Source organism: Schistocerca gregaria, unplaced genomic scaffold (assembly GCF_023897955.1).
Source record: "Schistocerca gregaria isolate iqSchGreg1 unplaced genomic scaffold, iqSchGreg1.2 ptg000474l, whole genome shotgun sequence".
Classification (NCBI taxonomy): Eukaryota; Metazoa; Arthropoda; class Insecta; order Orthoptera; family Acrididae; genus Schistocerca; species Schistocerca gregaria.
In genome coordinates, this window is record NW_026061887.1 from 856,737 (window position 1) to 861,960 (window position 5,224).

The window sequence follows — 5,224 nt, forward strand, 5'->3', positions numbered from 1 at the left end:
CCCCCCCCCCCTCAGAATATGTATGACTACCTACCACTCCCCTCGGAATATGTATGTCTACCTACCCCACCCCTCGGAAGATATCTACCTACACCTCCCACATCGGAAGATGTCATTCTACCTCTCCTCATTGAAAACTGTCTGTCTCTCATCGCCCCACCACCTAATATGTCATTCTACCTACTTGCCTCCTTAGAAAATATCAGTCTACATAACCCCCCCACAGGCGATGTCTGTCTACCTGCCCCGTGAAATACGTCTATCTACTTAACCCCCTCGGCAGATGTCTGCCTACCTCAACCCCCTAAGGAAGATGTTTGTCCACCTACCTCACCCTCTGAAGATGTCTATCTACATCCCCCAGAAAAACTTTCTCCCCACCTCGTAAGATGTCTATCACTCTGGAAGATGTCTCTCAACCCTCCACCCCCCCCCCCCCCCCACTCGCTACGCAGATGTCTATCTACCTACCTGCCCTCTCGGAATATGTCTGTCTACCTATCCCAACCCCCATCCAGCCCCCCGCTCAGAAGTTGTTTACCCCTATCATGGAAGATGTCTAGAGACCCCCAAACTTCAGAAGGTGTCTTCCAGCCCTCATCACCATTCGAAGATGTCTACCCCCTTGGAGGATGTCTACTCCCCCTGGAAAATGTCTGTCTACCCATGTTGGATGATGTCTGTGTATCTACTCAGCCCCCCTGGAAAGATGTCTGTTAAACTACCACCCCTTGGAATATGTTTATCTATTATTACCAGCACAAAAGATGTCCATCAACCTACAATCGCCCTCTGAAGATGTCTGTCTACCTGTAGCTCCCGCTTGGAAGATGTCTGTCTACCTACACCCATCAGAAGATGTTGTCTACTTACCACCATCGGAATATGTCTCTCTACCTATCCCCTCTTGGCAAATGTCATTCTACACCAACCCTCTGAAGAGGTCAGTTACCTACAACCCCCCAGAAGAAGTCTGTCTACCTACCCCCCCTCTCGAAAAATGTCTATAGTCACCCTACCTCGGACAATGTCTCTCTACCTATGCCCCATCATGGAAGATGTCTGTCTACCCACCCACCCATCAGAAGAAGGCTGTCTACTACCATCCCCTCACAGAAGATGTCTGCCAACCAACCCCCTATTGGAAGATGTCTGTCTACCTACCCCACCCCACCTCTGAAGATGTCTGTCTACCAACCCTCCACTTGGAAGATGTCTGTCCTCCTACAACCCCTCAGAAGATGTCAGTCTACCTAACCCTCTCTCAGACGTTATCTGCCTAAATACCCCTCCTCAGATGGTTTCTGTCTACTTACACCCACAACCCCTCATAATATGAATGTGTACCTAAACCCCTCAGAATCTGTACATTTACCTACCCAACGTCGAATGATTTGTGTCTATCTTATCCCTATCTCGGAAGATGTCTGTCTCCCTACCCACCCCCTCTGAGGGTGTCTGTATACCTACCCCCCTTCTCAAAAGTTGTCTCTCTACATTCACCACACATTTGAAGATGTCTATCTATGTACCTCCTCTCGAAAGATATCTATCTATTGCCACCATGGAAGAAAAGTATCTCTCCCCTCTCGGAAGATGTCAGTCTACCACTCCTCTCAGAAGTTATACACTCCCCATCTGAGAATGTCTACACCCCTCTCGGAGGATGTCTGTCTACCAAACTACATCCTTTAGAAGCTGTTTCCCACCCCTTGGAAGATATCTGTCTTCCAACACCCCCATCCCCCCATGGAAGATGTCTGTCTACCAAACCCAGCCTCAGAAGATGTCTCCATACCTACCACCACTCAGAAGATGTCTGTCTACCTACCCACCCCCATCATAAGATGACTGTCGACGTTATCGCCTTCAGAAGATGTCTGTCTACATACCCTCCCTCAGAAGATGTCTGCCTACCTAAGACCAGTGGATGATGGACAACTACCTCCCTCTCGGAGGATGACTACCTCCTCTCTGAAGATATCTGTCTATGTACCCTCCCCTCGAAAGATGTCTCTTCCCCCTCAGATGATGTATGTCTACCAATGCCCACATGGAAAGTGTCTGTCCTTCTAACCCCTTCGGATGATGTCTGTGTACCTACCCACCTGGAAGATGGCTGTCTACCTACCCCCAATCGGGACATGTCTGTCTACCTTCCCACCTAGGCATATGTCTGTATACCTACAGACGGCCGTGGTGGTCTCGCGGTTCTAGGCGCACAGTCCGAAACCGTGCGACTGCTATGGTCGCAGGTTCGAATCCTGCCTCGGGCATAGATGTGTGTGATGTCCTTAGTTTAGTTAGGTTTAAGTAGTTCTAAGTTCTAGGGGACTGATGACCACAGCAGTTGAGTCCCATAGTGCTCAGAGCCATTTGAACCATTTTTTTTATACCTACACCCTTTCGGAAAATGTCTGTCTACCTACCCCATCACCTCAGAAGATGTAATTCTACTTACCACATCTCGGAAAGTGTCAGTCTACTTATGCCCCACCCTCAGAAACTGTCTGTCTACCTTGCCCCTTTGGAATATGTCAGTTTACCAACCCCACTCAAAAGATGTCTGCTTACCTACTCTCCCATCCAAAGATATCTGTCTACCTACCACCTCTCGGAGGATTTTGTCTACCCCCCCTCTGAGATGTCTTCCTACATCCCCTTGGAAGATGCCTATCTAAACCCCTAGGAAGATATCCCTCCCTCTAAAAATGCCTACCTAACCCCTTCCACATCGGAAGATGCCAATCTCGCCCCTTAGGTTGATGCCTACCCACACCCACCTCATAAGATTATCTATCCATTCCCTCCAAAGATGCCAATCTCCCTCCTCGGAAGAGGTCTATCTACACCCCTCAGAAGATGTGTATCTACCACTAATCTTGGAAAATGTCTATCTACCCCCCTTAGAAGCTGTCTCCCTACCCCACATGGAAGATGTCTACCCCCTTCTGAAGATGTCTATCTACCCAGCCCAGGCGGAAAATATCTATGTATCCCTCCACTCGGATGGTGAAAATCAACCAACAGCTTGGAAGATGTCTATCTACCCCACCCTCAGATGACATCTACACCCTCTGGAAGATACCTATCCCCACCTCAGAAGATGTATATCCCCCAGGAGGATGTATATAACCCACCTCATGAAAGATGCCTGTCTACCAACCCCCTCCTCTTGGAATATGTCTGTCTACCTACCCCACCCCTGTAAGATTTCCATCTAGCCCCTCCCCTCAGAGGACGTTTATCCTACACTCAAAAGATTTCTACAGCCTTCCTTCATTTGGAATGTGTCTACCGCCTATTCTGAAGATGTCTGTCTACCTCCAAATTCTAGGAACATGTCTGTATGTCTGTCTTCCTCACAAACTCGGGAAAAGGCTATCTATCCCCCCTATGGAAGAAATCTATCTAACCCTCTCTCGGAAGATGTATACCTACCCTCCTCACCGAAGATATCTACACCCCATCTTCGAGGAGCTCTATCACCCCTTCACGGAAGATGCCTGTTTATCTACCAGAACCCATCGGAAGATGTAAGTGTACATACCATCACTCCCCACAGAACATGTCTGTCTACTTACCGACCATTCTTGGAAGATGTCTGTCTACCCCCCTCCCCCTTTGAAGATGCCTGACTACTCACCTCCCCCCATGGAAGAATACTATCTCCCCCCCTCCCAGAAGATGTCAATCTACCTCTCGAAAATATCTACCTCCACCCCCAGAAAAATGTCAACCCTCTCTCTCGAAGGATATCTGTTTACCTATCCGGCCCGAATCGAAAAATGTCTCCCCCTTGGAAAATGTCTGTCTACCAAGCTCCCTCCTGGAAGACGTCTGTCTAAGAAACAACCACTCAGAAGATGTCTGTCTATCTACCCCTCCTCGGAATTGTTTGTCTACCATTATCACCACAGAAGATGTCTACTCCCTCCCCCCTTGGAAGATGTCTGTCTACCTACCACCCCCTCAGAAGATGTCTGACCACATACCCTGCTTCGGAATATGTCCGTCTACTTACCCCTCGCAGAAGATGTGTGTCTTCCTACCTCCCCACAGAAGATGTAGGTAAACAGATATCTTTCGAGAGGGAGTAGGTAGACAGACATCTTGCAAGGGAGTGATATGTAGACAGAAATTACCAAGGGGTGGGGATAATTTAGACAGACTTCTTCCGGGGGGGGGGGGGGGGGGGGCGTGGGTATACATACATTTTCTGAGTGTATGTAGGTAGACAATCTTCTGAGGGAGTAGGCAGTAAGGCACCTTCCGAGGGGGGTAGGTAGACAGACATCTCCCATTGGTGGGTTGGTAGACAGCCAACTTCCGAGGGGCGTACTTAGACAGACATCTTCTAGAGGGGTAAGTAGACCAACATCTTCCAAGAGGGGGGGGGTAGGTAGACAGACATCCTCAGAGGATAGGGGGGGGGGGGTAGGTAGATAGACATTATCTGTGGAGGTGTGGATAAACAGACATCTTCTGAGGGGTAGGTAGACAGACATTTTCTGAGTTGTGTTATAGGTAGACAGATATCTTCCAAAGGGGGGTAGGTAGACAGAGACTTCCTTGGTGGTAGTTTGAGAGACATCTCCTGATGGGGGGTTGGTAAACAGACTTCTTCTGAAGAGGGGTAGGTACACAGACATCTACTGTTGGTGCAGGACAGATAGACACAATTCTTCTGAGGCTGGGGATAATAGAAATCTTCCGAAGGAGGGCACATGGACAGATATTTTCCAAGTTGGGCAGGCTGACAGACATCTTCCGGGGGGTAGAAAGACATAGATATTCCAAGGGTGGTAGGTAGACAGACATCATATGTGCGGTGGAAGGTTGATAGACATCATCTTAGTTTGGGTATGTAGACAGGCATCTTCCAAGGGGAGGGGGTATATAGGAAGATACCTTCTGAAGGGGATGATAGACATCTTATGGGAGTAGGTAAACAGACATCATTTGTGTGGATTTGATAGACATATATATTGGGATGGGGTAGTTAGACATCTTCCGAGTGGTGGAAAATAGACAACTTCCAAGGGGGAAGTAGGCATCTTCCTAAGTGAGGGGGCAGGTTGCCTGACATCTTCCATGGGGGAGGTAGCCAATCATCTTCCAAGGATGGGTTCAGTGGACAGATATATTCGATGGGGGGGAGGGGGGTAGGTAGAGAGAGACCTTCCTGGGGCGTAGTTTGACAGACTTCTCCTGATGGAGGGTT